Below are 15155 nucleotides of genomic sequence, written 5' to 3' on the forward strand. Positions count from 1 at the left end.
GGCACGAAAGGCCGGCCTCCCTGCATTGCATTATTTTTTTTAAAATGTTCCACAATGTGCTGGGTTCCACGAAGATGTGGATATTTGGAAAACCACCACAGCCACAAAAATGCCTTCCCAGGACGGTGATTTCAGGATTTAAAAGAACAAGTAGCTCAGTTGGTAGAGGTGTAGAGCATGAGACTCCTAATGGGTTTGAGACCCACAATGGGCAAACGTGCCCTGCACTGTAGGGGGTTGGAGTATAGGGCCATCGTGGGCCCTTACAATTCTATGATGCCTCTTTTCCTGCCCCAAATCCCCGCAAAGCCAAGGCCAGGGTCGCGGGGCCTGTTGTCCGATTTCGCTTCGTCTCCCAGGTCTCCCTTCCCTCTCCTCCCTTAGAGGTTCCCTTCCCTTCTTCCAGCTTTTGCCTGATCCCTTTTGTCTTCCCCGGGAGAACAAAGGGAAGGGGGGGTGCTTCCTCCCTCACCCCCACGCATCTCCCCCTTGTTCTCCTCTCGTTCCTGCAGCCGACCTCCCCCTCCCTTGCAATTATCTGCGCCGGCTGCCTTCCCAATTCCCCTAACCGCTCTCTTCTCCGCTTCCTCTGATTTACGCTTAGGCGCACAAATCCCATCCCGGTTTGCCCAGAGGCTTCCCCAGCCACGCATCTCTCCTAATTAACTGCCTTCCCAATGGTCCCGGCGCTAGAGCTCCTGGAGAGATTGCACGGAGAAAGCTTCTCCCTCCTAAGTCTGCCTGCCTGCCTCTTTTCGGTTGCAGCAGGCCTCTCCACTCGGGAGAGGACGAGGAGGAGCCTCCAGACCAGGCTCGGCGCGATCCCTTATCCCTGCGCCGTTGTTGGCTTGCTTGCCTCTTTCTCCCTGCGAGAAAAAAAGCGCGAATTTGTAGACGGTGCCTAGCAGGCGGGCTGTCTCGCCTGGCGGCCGTCGGCGGCGTGGCGAACTGAGCTTCAAAAAGGCACAGAATGGCAACTTTCGGCGTAGAGCCGCCGGCGCTGGGGAGGTGTCCTTTTTGGATCGCCTGGCGCGGCGCAGCGCGCAGCGGCTGGAAGCGCCCCGGGCGCCGAGAAGAGGAGGGCGCGGGGCAGCGGCGGCGCTAAAGGGTTGGCTCTCTCCGCTCCGGATCCGGCAGGAGGGAAGGAGAGGGGATCGGGCGCCTCCCGCCCAGCCGCACATGGCTTAGCCGGAGCGCGGGGCCAGATCGCGGGCGGCGCCTCCCTCTCCAGGCATGTGCGCGCCCAACTCTGCCCGGAGCCCCTGGCCAGGGCGCAGCGGCTGAACGGCTGTGCCCGGGAGAGGCACGCACCCGCGGTTCCCTGCGGGCACCTGTGCGGAGAGGTAGGTGGGACGCTAGCTGGGGGGGGAGGGCGGTGTAGAAATTTAATTAATTAATAATAATAGCTGCCGTTAAGAGCGGAGGGTGGAAGGATCGGTCTTGCAATGAATGGCGCGATCCTGGGCATGGTTACTTGGAGGAAAGCGCTATTGGTCAGTGATGTTTACTCGCATGTAATTGGGTCTGAGGATGAAGGCTGGGTCTTTCTCGTGCTGGACGTGGTGCCCCCAAGGCTGAGTTTCTGCCTCATGCCCAAGTGAAGCGCGTTCGCCCAGAGGGGACCCAAAGGTGATCTATGTAGCCCAGCGCCTTTTTTGCCCCCTTCCCAAGCCAAGACTAAGTAGCATGCCACCACCCCAACAACACAGTTTTAACCAGGGCCCAATCTGTCTGGTACAAGTTGAAGGGTCTTTGTGAAAAGAGTGTTGTTGAGCATGTGCAGAGTGTTTGTTCCTCCTTAGTGAGGGCGGGGAGAAGCATCTCTCACATCTAGGTGGATTTAGAGGCCCTAGGTCGGATTTGCAGGCTAGTGTGTGCTTTCATTTAGGGTCAGATCTGTGCTGGAGCTTTCCCAGTGGCAAACAGTTTGGTAGTAAGGTGAGATGAAACTGACAAAAGTGAGTGCCCCTGAGCACACACAAAGTGATTTTTTTTACTGCAGCTAGACTACTTACCACCTGGCATTAGGGAGGCGAAGTTTCCAAGTCCGACAGCTTTGCATCCACGCAGGTCTGCAACCCTGTAGATCTCATTTCATTTTGGGACTGACCATTGGAGATGATTTGCTTACTCTCTCTCTCCCATGGGATCCCAGGATCACCTGCTTTTTCTCTAGGGGGCTTTGGCAAACTTTTAAGGTTGCGAAGGGAAGGAATGGCCTGCCACAAAGTGAGAAGCTCCATGCAACTAGTTGGCAGAAGCTTATTCCCTGTAGGGAATCCGCAAGCAGGCAAAGGTCAAGCCTCCTGTGCCCTTCCTTGGCATTCAACTTGGCACTGCCCCTTCCTCTCCTAAATGTAGTGGCCAACTCAGGGCCTTTATTGGCTATTAGAAGGCATTGGTGCAGGGCCAGCTGGGAAAAACTAGATTCCCGGTGGACGACAAATATGATGCGATTGCTGGTACAGGAATCTGGGGGGGGGGGGGGGTCTGTGTTCAGCTCCATGCTTGGCCATGAAGCTCATTGGGTAACCCTGGGCCTATTGCCATCCTTGCCCCTTAACATACCTCACAGGGCTGTTGTGAGGGTTAAATGTAGAGAACCTTGAGCTCCTTAAGATGAAAAGTGGGATGAGCATCTAATAAGACCCGTTTGGTGCCTGGCTTCAGGTTCACATGCTCCAGAAAGCATCCTCATGTTTTGAGGGTTCAGATCACCTAGCTGCAGCAAGAGAGAGAAAGAGAGAGAGAGACTTTTTACTGTACACATAATCCTCTCATCCCCTTGTTGGTATCTATCAAAGTGGAAGTCCGGGAGGCTTTGGCAATGGCTGGCTAGAAGATGCTCTCTGCAACAGCATTCTGCGTGAGGCTGCTGCTGAGAAGCAATCCAAGCGATGGGACATTGGGCCTGGCTGTGGGGAGTGAATGCTGAAATCCTTCCTCAGCCATGACCTTCACTGATGAGGGTTTGGGACAAGTAGTGATATTGGAGCACGTGTGGCTTTTGCGGTATCTTACGTATTGATTTTTAGTGCATCCTCATCTCCAGCGTCACTGTTGCCCTTGAGCAACCCACATAGATTCCCCATGGCCTGTGCCACCTTTCTGCAACCTGGAGCCCTCCAGAAGTTTGCGGCGACAGCTCCCATCAGTCCCAGCAAGCGCCAGATTGGTGAAAGATGGCCTGCATAGTTGCACTGTGGCGTTTGCGCACATTGGCGCACGAGACCATGCAGGAAAAACTTCATGCATGTGTTTCCAGGTCCTATTTCCTGGGTTCTCTTTTGTGCCAATCTACTGAAATAGATGCACAAGAACGTTCTGTGCAGGCAGCCTCCCATTACAAAAAGGGGTTTTCTGTAAGTCTTCCCTGAGATAATGGTTGCCGAATGTTTATGGCAATTACATAGACATGGTCTTGCAAATTTCTTCGTGCCTGTGTTCAAGTATCACACGGTTGCCCGAGTGGTGAGAAGGTGGAAAGATTTAGATGGCTCATCTGTGGTGTAGAGAAGGACGAAGCTGTAGGTATAGTGAGTGCATTTTAATCTATATGCATGACTCAGTTGCTTGTTGTTGCGGCGAAGCACGCAGAAGGAACACCTTGTTGCTTCTGTCTCATCTGCACCCTGCTGTGAAGGAGGGGTGGTGTGTGGTAAAAGGGGATTGTAGCAGGAAAATAGTATGCAAGGATTAAGACGACCCATCTTGGCCCAATCCCAGCGTTGATCTTCCAGCGGCTATATGTTTTTGTGTGTGTCCCTTTAATGTTCTTGTTTTCCCTCCCCCCAAAAGAACTGCGTAACTACGTGTCCGCCCGGAACACCTGGGAGCCAGCTGTGTCTGGAGTGGTGCTTGACGTAAAGACCTCTGGTTCGTCAGATGCTGTCTGGTAGCAGCCCTACCTGTCCTTGGGAGTGACATTAAAATGCAAGAAACGTGTTTCCTGGTCTCTCGTTCCTCCTGGTCTCCTCCAATCTGCTTCATAAAGTGGTCTGATCGCTCTAGCTCGGGGCTGTTGGCTGTAAGGCTTGGGGTCTTCATGAGGCCCTTGGGGTGAGAGCTCCATTGTGGCCCAAGGCAATCCATCCAAACCAATTATTTAGACAGGAGTGCAAACATTTGGGTGGCCAGTCACTGTTTCTAGCGATTGCTTCCTGACCCCCAGAGGCAAGTTATACTGCATCCCTCATGGAGTCCCTGTCCAGTGAAAAGTGGGGGGCTTAAAGGGGAACTGGTGGGTGACTGCCTTGTACACCCCATTCTAGTCAGCCCATGATGCTGATGCACTCTCACACTTATCTTCCCTGTGCTGTCAGTGACTTTTTGAAAACCCCAGTGTGGTGTAGTGGTTAAGAGCGGTAGACTCGTAATCTGGTGAACCGGGTTCGCGTCTCCACTCCTCCACATGCAGCTGCTGGGTGACCTTGGGCTAGTCACACTTCTCTGAAGTCTCTCAGCCCCACTCACCTCACAGAGTGTTTGTTGTGGGGGAGGAAGGGAAAGGAGAATGTTAGCCGCTTCGAGACTCCTTCGGGTAGTGATAAAGCAGGATATCAAAGCCAAACTCTTCTTCTTCTTCTTCTTCTTCTTCTTCTTCTTCTTCTTCTTCTTCTTTAGTGGAATACACTAGATCTTTGCCTGTTGGTCTCCAGAATTAAGCTTGCAATTGCTGCTGATGAACGTATTTGAAGATCTCTGAATTGCACCAGCTTCAGAACTAGGAAATGAGGCTTTTACTAAGGCAGAAAGGGTGTTCTATTAATCCTCTCCTGCACCGCACTTAAAACAGCAATTCAAGTGCTCAGGATTGAGGAGAGGATGTAGTTGGCAATTTACCATTGTTTGCAAGCCACAAAGGGATGCGGAATACCATTTGCCAGAGAACAACACTACTTTCCTCTTAGGGTTTCCAGGAGGCATATGCTTAACTAGATGGGCTTTTAGGGTTCTTCTTATGAATATGTGGTGTCCTTTGCTCAGTGGGGAAGGAGAGATGTGCAGCAGAAATGTCTAGTCTGGCAAGACTGGGAGCCACACTTTCTAGTATTTAAAAGGATTTTGGAGGCAAAGCAGCAGCACCTGGCTTAGATGATGGGGACCTGGTGTGCTCAGGTCTGATGTTCTCAGAGGGAGGAGGAACTGGTATTGGTGGTGGCAATGCTAGTGAAGAACTTTGGCACGCATGTAGAAAGGTGGTGTGTTAAAGGGTTTTAATAAAAGATGAAGCAGACCACAGGACTTACTGCCGTTCCCATCCCCATCAAAAGTATGCTTTATGAACATGAAGAAGTGGAAACCCACGAAGTTGGCCAGAAATATAAGGATGAAGGTGACCTCCCAAGCACAGGATTTCCCTACTGGTTCACTAGGGAAAAACATCAGTCACGGTCCTCCTTTGACCGCATTCCCTTGATCTCATGGCTAGAGAGTTGTTGCTGAAGCTCATAATTACCTGGCTAAGAAAACAGGTTACCCTGCTTGTAATGAATGAATGCACTGCAAATCACAATTGCTGATTCTTTTCAGCAGAGGTGAGCTTCCCATAACTAGCTGAGCTGTGGCATTTCTGGCTTCCATGGAGCCTCCTGAGTCTTTGCCTCCTCCTCCTGCTGCTGCAAAACATGTGGAAGTATGTGTGCGCTTCAAAAGTACACTTCAAAAATGTATTTCCATAGCAAGTCATTTATCATATTTCTTCCGTAGGTTCTTCCCAGGAAGATGTGGACAGATTATTCCCATCCTTCATTAGTTAGCCAGGCTGAGCCTGGGCAGCTGTGTTATAAAACGAGTACATGTCTCACTGTCGGAAGGTGAGATCATGGCAACACTTAAGTCAGGCTTTGGTGACCTGGTGTCTTCTGGAAGATTTGGAAAAACATCTGGAGGGCGCCAGGTTGGCAACAGCTGATAGAAAAGTTGTATTGGGGGGGGGGGAAACAACATCCCCACAATTGTATCTTGCCAGTTTGAACAGCTTCCACCCTGTATGAGATCTATTGCGCTTGGTCGGGCAAAGTGCTTGAGTGTGAAGCAGTTTCAAGGTTTCTTGAATCAGAATATTCTTTTCCAATGAAGTTTCAAGCCTGCTTTTGGAACTGAAAGTGCTGGTGGGAGCCCTCCAACAGGAGATCAACAGAGGTCCACCTCTCTGGGGCTTATGATGCCATCAACTATTGATGCCATCAACTATCTGAATCACCTTGGTGGGATGTAGTGGCTCTATCTTCTCCTGATGAGTCAGTCCCAGAAAGTGGTGGTGGGAGACTGCATTTAGGATATGTGGTACTACAAGGTTCCATCTTGTTTCCTGTTCCCTTAACATACATGGATCTGCTGCGAGAGGCTGTTCAGGGATTTGGACCAGGATAGGACACCATCTGCTTGCAGATGACACTGAGCCACATCTCTTGTTTGGATCTTCTGATCCTAGGGAGGCAAGATTAGAAGTCCTGAACTGGTGTCATCTTTGGATTGGATGAGGTCAAACTGAAGCTTAACCCACACAAGATGGAGGTACTGTTGGTTGGGGCGGAGGTCTTGTGGTCAATATGTTTCAGACAGGATTACACCCTCTTCTCTCTGCCCTTTCCTACACAAAATGCAGCAGGTTTGCAGTTTGGGGAGTATCCCTGAACCAGGATCTGCTCCTTAAGCAGAATTGATAGTTGTGGCCAGGAGCGTGTTTTACCAACTTGATATTTTTATGCCAGCTATACTGGCAAAAGCAAATCTGGCCTTAGTTCTGTATGTTCATGTCACCTCCAGGCTAGCTTCTTGCAGTGTGCTGTATGTGGAACTGTCCTTGAAGACTCTGGAAACTTCCATTGACTCAATGCAGCTGGCAGGATTCTGACTGGAGCTGTTCTACTGGATCATATTTTATCAATCTTTCGCCAGCTGTGCTGGATGCCATTCTGCTTCCAGACTCAGTTCGAGGGGCTGGTTTTGACCTTTACAACTCTAAATGGCCTGGCACTAGAATCTCAATTGCCTCCCACTGTTTGAATCTACCTCATTCTGCATCAAGAGGCCCTCAGTCAAACTCCCTGGTGTCAAAGGTACAGCAGGTAGAGACATAGATGATAACTTTGCAGTGGTGGTACTCAATATCTAGACCAGCTTCCTAAAAAGAGGTCAGTACACAAAGTCTCCTCAGTGCCTACTTTTACATGTGAATCAAAGACTATGTTTTTTTATCTCAATGAGCTTCTTTACATCTCTCCTGCTGGTCAGTTTTAAAACCCTAGAGCTAGGCCAAACCATTCTGCCCTCCAGCTTTCGGACTCCAGCCAAACATGAATTTGAAAATGGTCCATGACACACTTGTTGCTCTAGACCTGGGATGGGGAACCTGCAGTTTTCCAGATGTTGCTGGACTACAACTCCCTTAATTCCTGGTCATTAGCCATACTGGCTGGGGCTGTTGGGAGTCCAGCAGGTTCTCCATTCATCTAATAGACAGAGCACCAGTGAGAACCACCTTCAAAGGTGACCCAAGAGACCTATGCTGAAATTCCTCCAACCCACTTGAACTTTGGCCCTTTTAAAATACTCCGTCTTTTTGCCCTTGCTCGCTTTTTTGGCTTAGGTCTCCCTCTTACATGGCTCAACTACAACTTCACAACAGAAACATAGCCTAAGTCCCAGCCTGTGTGGTCAGTATTCAGGAATGATGGTTGTTGTAGTCAGGCAAAACCTGGAGGTTAGCTAAGTGGATACAGCTACATTTGATCACTTTCATTCCTTGTCTGTCTTCTCTGCTCTCTTCCTTTCCCTTCCCATAACTAAATTAAGACCTCCATCCCTCTTGGGGGAAGGGTTGGCTCATGGATATGCTTCTCCGTAAAGTTAGTTCCATGATGATATTATTTAAATAACGTCTGATCCATTGAAAATCAGGAGAAATTGTCAATTTGACAATCATGGCTTTGGCACACAGGTTTGGTTTTTCGTTGTCCCACCAGCAAATTCCTGTGCCCGTAAGATTGAAATTACCATTCTTTAAGGGGAGGGAAAAGAAATCCAATTATTAATGTTTGCTTCAATGAGAACACGGTCCATGCAAAAGTTAATCAAATAGCAATATTGCTACTTTGTTTGTTCTTGCAGAAATGATGGTCTTGCTTTGCTCCTACAGAAGGAGTCTGTAGAAAAAATGAATAGTGCAATTAAGCTCAGAGGCTGATCGCATACATCAGCCATGTTGCTAGACCAGCACAGAATTTGGAAGTCTACCCTTTATATGTTGATAACCACTTTTAAACATATAAACAAGTGAAGTTCAAGGATGTAATTGCCGGTGACTTGTCCATTGCAGTTGTGATTCCAGGACCTCTGCTTCAAGCAAGGTCTGCAGTTCTGTCACTGTAACTGATCTGTTTGAACAAAGAAAGGATTCCCTCTGCAAATGTACTGTATCCTCAGTCTTCTCCGTTCCTCCTAATTTTAGTCTTGAATGGTTTGCAAACTCCACCCACAATCCACAAAACTGTATGAGACAACATCCAGGTAATTACAAGAATGTTACATGAAGAATGTTTAAGCCTTTGGGTCCCTTTCAACTTTGCAATTCTGTGATCTAAGCTAGTGGTTACCACATTATATGGCAGATCCCAAATTTTTGCCCCATCCCAAATTTGGGAGAAGAAAAAGACCCACAGTGCAGGTACCTGGATGCTTGGTTACCTTTTCCACAAAGACAGCGCTCTTTTCTTTCTTCAAGGACCATGTGGCAGGTAATTAACTGCTGAAGGAGAACCCAAATATAGGAGCGTCTTCCTGAAGTTACTAGCCCAAATTCTTTCTGGATTTTACTGGCCATAATTGAGAGCAGTTTCAGAATCAGAATCAGATTCAGGACTTCTTCCAAGCACTTTGTTCACACCTAAAGAAGCCAAAATGGAAAGTGATCTAAGACCCTTTTGTGCCACACATCGAAAACTATTATGCTACGTCAAATAGGCATGGCTCCCCCCCCCCCCGCAAGAATCCTAGGAAATGTACCATATTTTTCCATGTATTAGACGAGGTTTTTTGACTCAAATATCATGTCAAAAAACTGGGGTTGTCCTATACATGGATAGTGGCATGGGGGGAAGCTGCGGGCTACCAGTCATCTGGTTGGTGGGCGCGCAACCCCTCATGCCGCTGCGGGAGGCATGCTCTAGGGAAGCTTCCCACCCACAGTGGTGTGGGGGGAGCAGCTGCTCACTTTTCCAACCCCCAGCAATGGCTCTGCTAGGGTGATGGCACACGTGAATTCCCCCTTTAAAAAGCTCACCAACTTTGGGCCATCTCCCCTCATTTTCTTTATATTTAGTTCCCCCAAAATAGGGAGCTTCTTATACACGGGAGCGTCTTATACACGGAAAAATACGGCAGTTTGTTAAGGGTGCTGGGAGTATATACTCCTCACAGGGCTGTGGTTCCCAAAGTGGCTGAACATTCAATCAATCCCTCTTCCCAAGCGAATTGTAACCATGAGGTGGGAGCTTCAGATTCTTTTGGGGAAGCCCCGAATGTTTAAATTGTTATGATACTGCTTTAAATGTACAATGTAGATGGGGCCTAAGACAAGAATGACAAGATGGCACATGCAACATCTTGGGCTTAAGAGTCAGTTTTGGATATGCTTTTTGTTTAACGCTTTTGCTGTCCAGCTTAGATGGGATATCAAGCCATGTTTATGCACTACATGCAGATACCGGTAATTCAGTCCTAAATTTCACATGTGGGAAACTCTGGCCCACGTGCAGCCTCATTTCTTGTGGGTCTTGTTGCCTCCTGAAGCTGCCCCATCAATCTGTCTCATCAGGATTTCTTCCTCCTTATTAATCATCTCCTTAGAGTTCCTGGTTTTTAAAAACTGGTTCTACCCCTCTCTATTTTCTGAATAATTAGAAGGGGCAATATTTTATGTGATAAATGTAAGTGGGTGGTTTTATTTTCTTTCTTTTTCTGCAGGTTGTATGACCTTCTCCCCCGCTATCTGAAGACAAAATAGTAGGTTTCTGCTCTGTATATTGTGGCAAGCTAACCTCATAAGCCCTGTTTAGGGAAGTTTTTAATGTATGACATTTTAATGTATTTTTAGCTTTGTTGGAAGCCACCCAGAGTGGCTGGGGAAACCCAGCCAGATGGGCGGGGTACAAATAATAAATTATTATTATTATTATTATTATTGTATTATAAAGGGATTATTTTTATTTGCTTCCCAGAACAGTAGCTGTGTTGGGTCTGCCATACTAGGAACGAATCCTCTTTATTGTTATTTGAGTGTAATCCCACCAGAACCATCTGGGATTTCTTCTGGGAATTCTAATCAGAGGTAGCCATGATGGAAGTGCATCTGCTAATCTGTTAATCCAGAATGCACTTTGCTCAATCTAGCAGTGTAGACCCCAACAGCTTACCTGGGAGTAAGCCCCCATTGAACTCAGTTGGACTTACTTTTAAGTAGACACCCATGGCATTGTGCTCCTGAGTATAGCAGTGGGCTTCAAGAGTGCCACTTCCAAGGAGAACAGCGAAGGACCTTTTCAACAGCCAGAATAAGCACCATGCTACTCCGTGGCGTCCTATAGCTTCAAGAAGCGATGGAAGGAAACCTCTTTAGCTACAACTAAAGAAGCCTTCAATTGGGCTCTGCCTGGTGATGGATGTTGCTTATTTGTTCGGGAGCCAGACATCCTTTTTCTAAAGCAGAAATCTTCCGGAGGGAGAGCATGATTTCCCGGCACTCTTGAAACTGTTAAGACATTGTTTTTGGGGAAACGGCAGCTCTTTCTCGGAGCCCTTGTTGCTGTTGTGCTGCTGCAGACCTCTTATGGACAGTCCCGGCAATGTTCCTCACATCCATCAACAAGTTTCTCTGGTACCTATGTGACAGTCTGTGATGATTTAATCTGATTGTTTTAATACATCGCAGATTCTGCTCTCCCTTAACAGGATAGTTCCAGCAGCAAATGTCCCTTTAGATTTTTTTTTTTAAAGCAAGGCTACCTGCCCCCAACATAAAGAGTATTTTTATTTATTTTATTTTATTTTGGATTTGGGAGGTTGTTGTTTTGAGATTGTAACCCAGCTGCCTCTTTGAATGCGTTTGAGCATCCTTGCGAAGGCTTTGTATGAACGAAGGCTTCTTTCACCAGAACTTGGCCAGGGCACATGTGTGGTAATTTCTCAGCGTCTTTTTAAAACTTAAAAGCTGCAATGGAGGGGGCCCAATTTCCACTTAGTTCAATGTCTTTTGGGGAGAGGGTGCTTTATTCCTTTACCGCTGTGCCATTTTATTGGTCAACTCCCTTCCTTAGCAAGATCCTAGTGGGGTCTTTGGAGCTTTAGGCCTTCTTCTCTTTAGTAAGGAAGGTGCTAATAGTGGATTAACCCCTTTGCCGGCCACCTTTTTTTTCCTAATTCACAAGCCCTTGGCAACGCTGTTGTGTAACTTGGTGGGGAGCAGTACCAGCGAAGCTGCATAAGGCACAGCGGGAATGTACCTTTTGGGAAATTCAGTTGCGCAGCCATGATAACGCCACTGCTCCCTTCCCATTTGAAGGAGAGGGGCTCCCTTCTCAGATTCTTAATAATTAACAGACATTGCTTGATCTCAGCCGATGCCCTTCACACAGAGTTGCAGCGCAGAAGTATCGGCAGTGTTGCTTTGAAGACACTGAGTTGAGCAATATTAAACTGGATGTCTGAAGGAATTTTTGAGCAGGGAGAGTCTTCCCATACTAAGCAAACTCGTGGATCTCCTCATAGGAAACTGCCTTTGTACCAAGTCAGACATCTGATCCCTCTAGCTCAGGATAATCCAGGGTTTCAGACCTAGTGACCGTCTGGGCTCCTACCACTGCTGCATTTTTTTTTATAAAGGGTATCATTGATTTTTGAGGAAATCAGCAGTGGAAACCTCCCCTTTTTGGCCACACAAGCAGACATTGGTTAGGAAGAAGCAAGACTTCCTTGTGTATACACACACTTCACGATCTAAACTGGACTTCAGTCCTGTGGGTGCTTTCTTGGGAGTAAGGCCATTGAATAAAGAGTAAAACAAATGCACATGCTTTGGCTGTGGGTGCTTGCAAAAATGAGCACATATCAGAGCAGCCTTGCAAATATATATTTTTGAAGGTGAGCCCCCTTGCTCCCCTACTGCAATGACAGTATTCCTTTTATTTTTTTAACTCTTTTGCACTGGAATGGAGTACGACAAGGCTGTATATTGTCTCCCTGATTATTTAACTTATATGCAGAATACACCATGCGAAAGGCTGGACTGGATGAATCCCAAGCCGGAATTAAGATTGCCGGAAAAAATATCAACAACCTCAGATATGCTGATGATACAACCTTGATGGCAGAAAGTGAGGAGGAATTGAAGAACCTCTTAATGAGGGTGAAAGAGGAGAGCGCAAAATATGGTCTGAAGCTCAACATCAAAAAAACTAAGATCATGGCCACTGGTCCCATCACCTCCTGGCAAATAGAAGGGGAAGAAATGGAGGCAGTGAGAGATTTTACTTTCTTGGGCTCCATGATCACTGCAGATGGTGACAGCAGTCACGAAATTAAAAGACGCCTGCTTCTTGGGAGGAAAGCAATGACAGACCTAGACAGCATCTTAAAAAGCAGAGACATCACCTTGCCGACAAAGGTCCATATAGTTAAAGCTATGGTTTTCCCAGTAGTGATGTATGGAAGTGAGAGCTGGACCATAAAGAAGGCTGATCGCCGAAGAATTGATGCTTTTGAATTGTGGTGCTGGAGGAGACTCTTGAGAGTCCTATGGACTGCAAGAAGATCAAACCTATCCATTCTTAAGGAAATCAGCCCTGAGTGCTCACTAGAAGGACAGATCCTGAAGTTGAGGCTCCAGTACTTTGGCCACCTCATGAGAAGAGAAGACTCCCTGGAAAAGACCCTGATGTTGGGAAAGATGGAGGGCACAAGGAGAAGGGGACGACAGAGGATGAGATGGTTGGACAGTGTTCTCGAAGCTACCAACATGAGTTTGACCAAACTGCGGGAGGCAGTGGAAGATAGGAGTGCCTGGCGTGCTCTGGTCCAAGGGGTCACAAAGAGTCGGACATGACTAAATGACTATAAACAACAAAATCTTCATTAGTGTACTCTCACCAGGAGCCACAGCCAGGGCCAGTTCTCTACCCAATGTTTGTTACTAATGTGTGTTCAAATACCAGTTTGCCACAGATTTGTTACATTTTTAGTGGCACAAACAAAAATCAATTCCTGTAATAGGGAGTGCAGGTGGAGTGCCGACAGAGATAGGATCAAAACACACCCTCTGTGAGGTGAGAGGGTGGTATTGGTATGCTTGGAGGGAACCAGAATTTGGTATAAGTGCAATCTTAAAGATCAGAAAGCAAGTCTAATGCAGACCCCCCCCCCAAAAAAAACACAGCCCAATGAAAACTGAGCATGCTTAGTTAATTGGGGCAAATTGAAAAGAAAAACAAAAAATGGGAAGGAGGGAGACAGGACCTGCTTGAGCTCATTTCAGCTTGCATTCTGAAAGAGAGCATAGCTGGCTGTTGCTCTGGACAGACCTTTTAAGGGTTAGGATGCACTGTGACTTTTTATTGCACGTTGCATGTGAGAGTAGATTGATTCTTGGTCCAGAAATGTGTTGCAGCTTCGTCCCAGCTGGATTTCTTAACCCATCCTTGAAGTGAGCCTGCAGTGCATTATCCTGCCTAGGGAACAACAGTGCCTTTTACCAGACTAGAAAGGCAGAGGTAAAGGACCCCTGGACGGTTAAGTCCAGTCAAAAGCGACTATGGGGTTGTGGTGCTCATCTTGCTTTTAGGCCGAGGGAGCCAGTGTTTGTCCACAGACAGCTTTCCAGGTCATGTGGCCAGCATGACTAAACCGCTTCTGGTGCAACAGAACACTGTGACAGAAACCAGAGCGCACAGAAACGTTGTTTACCTTCCCGCTGCAGTGGTACCTATTTATCTACTTGCATTGGCATGCTAGGTTGGCAGGAGCTGGGACAGAGCAATGGGAGCTCACTCCGTCGTGGGGATTCGAACCGCTGACCTTCCGATCAGCAAGCCCAAGAGGCTTGGTTGTTTAGACCACAGTGCCACCCATATCTAGACTAGAAGGACTGTGGAGCTATCCTAGCTGCCTTTCTCTAGTTAAATCGCTGTGGTTGGAATCTCTCCCCCCTCCCTTTTTTTCTTTTTGGTCACATGCAAACAGGTTCTCTGAGATAATAGCAACACAACTGAAGAAACGACCTTACACCAACTCAAGATTTTCTCTTCATCTAGTTCAGCGCAGTCTACTCTCAATGACACTGTCTCTCCTTAGATGAAGGGCTGTAGTTCAGTGGAAGATAATTTGCTTGGCATGTAGAGAGTCTCAGGTTCAGTCTTCAGCATCTCCAATTAGGGCCGGAAGCATGCCATGCCCGAAACCTTGGGGAGCTGCTGCCAGTCAGTGTAGACAGTACTGAGCTAGATGAACCAGTTGTCTGACTCTGTATAATGTACCAGTAGTTTCCTACGTAGGGTCTCAGGCCAATGTATTTCACGTTACCTTCTCCCTTCTCCTTTTACCTGGAAGATCCAGACTTCTCTATGGAGGGTATGCATTCTGCACTGAACTGTGATTCCTTTCCAACAACCTAACAGTTGAAAGGCAGCATTTTCATGAGTTTGGGCAGGTCTGCTGTAGGAGTTGGAACTTTCATCCTCTGAGCAATCCATCTTGAAGCGAGCGGAGAAAACTGGAAGAAGCAGAGGGTTGTGGGGTGTGGTGTGTGTGTGTGTGTGTGTGTATAATATATAATATATATATGTATATATATATATATATATATATATAATATATATATATATATATATGAGAACAACCCCAACAAATCTAGTGCAAGTTCTTTCCTGTAATTAATTCAGGACATTAACAGTAGATACTGATTTTCTCTGTTATATTTTGGTTTTTACCTTTAGTTCTTTCAGGGGTCCTCTTCTGTCCAAGGAGTTGAAATAAGAGTTTGGAACAACTTCTATTATAGTAACTTTATTCCAGATGACAGCCCAGAATATAAGAATATTCGAAAGACCACCTTCTTCCCAGAAACCCTCTTGAGCAGGGGTCCCCAAACTAAGGCCCGGGGG

At 47.1% G+C, this 15155-nt stretch overlaps 1 protein-coding gene across 1 annotated transcript in view; it reads left to right on the plus strand.

Annotated features, from left to right (window-relative positions):
• Nucleotides 1–990: 990 nt before the first annotated feature.
• The window catches only part of KCNS1 (potassium voltage-gated channel modifier subfamily S member 1), a 29145-nt gene continuing 14980 nt past the window's right edge, over nt 991–15155 (plus strand). Inside the window, exon 1 of the mRNA XM_033153431.1 lies at nt 991–1343. The gene's annotated coding sequence lies outside the window, so the exon portion shown is untranslated. The remainder of the gene's footprint in view (nt 1344–15155) is intronic.

Source organism: Lacerta agilis, chromosome 6 (genome assembly GCF_009819535.1).
Source record: "Lacerta agilis isolate rLacAgi1 chromosome 6, rLacAgi1.pri, whole genome shotgun sequence".
Classification (NCBI taxonomy): domain Eukaryota; kingdom Metazoa; phylum Chordata; class Lepidosauria; order Squamata; family Lacertidae; genus Lacerta; species Lacerta agilis.